The sequence below is a fragment of the Anoplophora glabripennis genome, unplaced genomic scaffold, assembly GCF_000390285.2.
Source record: "Anoplophora glabripennis isolate ALB-LARVAE unplaced genomic scaffold, Agla_2.0 scaffold798, whole genome shotgun sequence".
In the NCBI taxonomy this organism is placed as follows: Eukaryota; Metazoa; Arthropoda; class Insecta; order Coleoptera; family Cerambycidae; genus Anoplophora; species Anoplophora glabripennis.
Window position 1 is genome coordinate 138252 of NW_019417128.1, and position 1642 is coordinate 139893.

Consider the following 1642-nt stretch of genomic DNA (forward strand, 5'->3'; position numbering starts at 1 on the left):
ATCACTATATCACCAATCACCAATATGAAAAAGAGGGTTTCATTTAATGAACGACGGGTTATAATATAAGTGACATCAAATTCGACCTGATGGCAAATATTTTGCCTCACCAAAATTTCATACTAAATAAAAGTAAATAATAAATAAAAAACGTATGTTAGTAACAATATTTTCAAAGGCAGTAAAATACCCAAAGAGAAAATATGTACCTACTATTTTTTGACTTCAACACTGAAATACAGAATTTTAAAGAAAATAGTTTTAACAATGGAAATTTCCTCAAACAAAGGAATAAATCTGAAATTTTCAAAAACAATTATTGTGAAATTAACAATAGATTTAATTAAGTAATAATTAATAATATTCAGTTTCCAAACGTAAATTTTAATTTCAAACTTTCGTTGGTGATTCTTCTCGTTGAAACGAATAAGAAAGGGAATAATAATATTTTTTCCTAGAACAATTTTTAATGCCGATATGATCCTTTAAAGATAAATTACATTATCAAATAAGTTAAAGTCAGAATTACACATTTTTTATTTACAACCACATTTATCATCATAATTTATTGCATTTATTGCTCTTTATTGCTCTATTACAATAGTTTAAGTTACAAATCATCTTTTTATGGCACGTGTTCTTAGATCTGAAAGCGATGATTGCGCTGCCCCCTATCCGCGATCGGTCTAAGCTCCCCTAAAACTAAAAGCAATGTTAATAATTAGACAGACTCTCTTGCTTCGAAGATTTTAACCGAAACAAATTTTGTGACCAATTATTCGAAGAACCATTCAAGATCTATTCCTCAAATTTAGTACAGAGTAGCTTTAGAGTAAAATTTGGAAAAAACAATCAGTGGCCTCACAGTTAGGAGGTCTGAGAGGTATTAGCTGTAAAATAAAATTTGCTTTAAAGAGAATATTCTGCCAGAGATTTTCAATTTAAACTTTGGTGTCCCTTGAGCCTTATTGGAGAATGCACAGTTTTCTTCAGTGTATTGTAGGTAAAAGTCAATTATTTCATTCCAATTTCGTAACAATTAAAGGTACGTAATTATGAAAGGCTGAAGTTATCGGTTTCATCCCGCTATGACACCCTGCGTATTGTGCTCTATGAAACGTTGATAGTTGAGTATTACCTCTAATTTTTTTATATACAAGGTGTCCCGCATAAAAACCGACACAGGGCAGGTGCATGTAGGGGTGTCCAAAATATTATAATTTAACCAAACTTACCTACATACAAAGTTGTACCCCTGAGGACTTATTAGCCTTTTCGAAAAAAAAATAATATCTCTGCAACACTTTACCGCAGAAGAACCAAATTTGGTACATGATTTAGGTTTATTACTGGTCTTCTTTGTCTATGATTTAAAGTTAATTGAAGCACTACAAGGTGTTCATTGGGGATGATTCACCCCCAAAATTGTACCAAACTTTTTTTTCATTGACCGAATTGAAAAATAGTAATATTAATTCACAGCAGAATTTAATTTAATTTTTTTTACTCTTGTTAAATTTTAAAAAACAATGGTTTTCAAGAAAAACCGTATTAACTGAAACAAGATTTTAACAGTGTTTATTAGAAAATAATCGAAAAGTCAGTAGTAGGCAATGAATTTATCTTTCAAACTTGTCAGTTA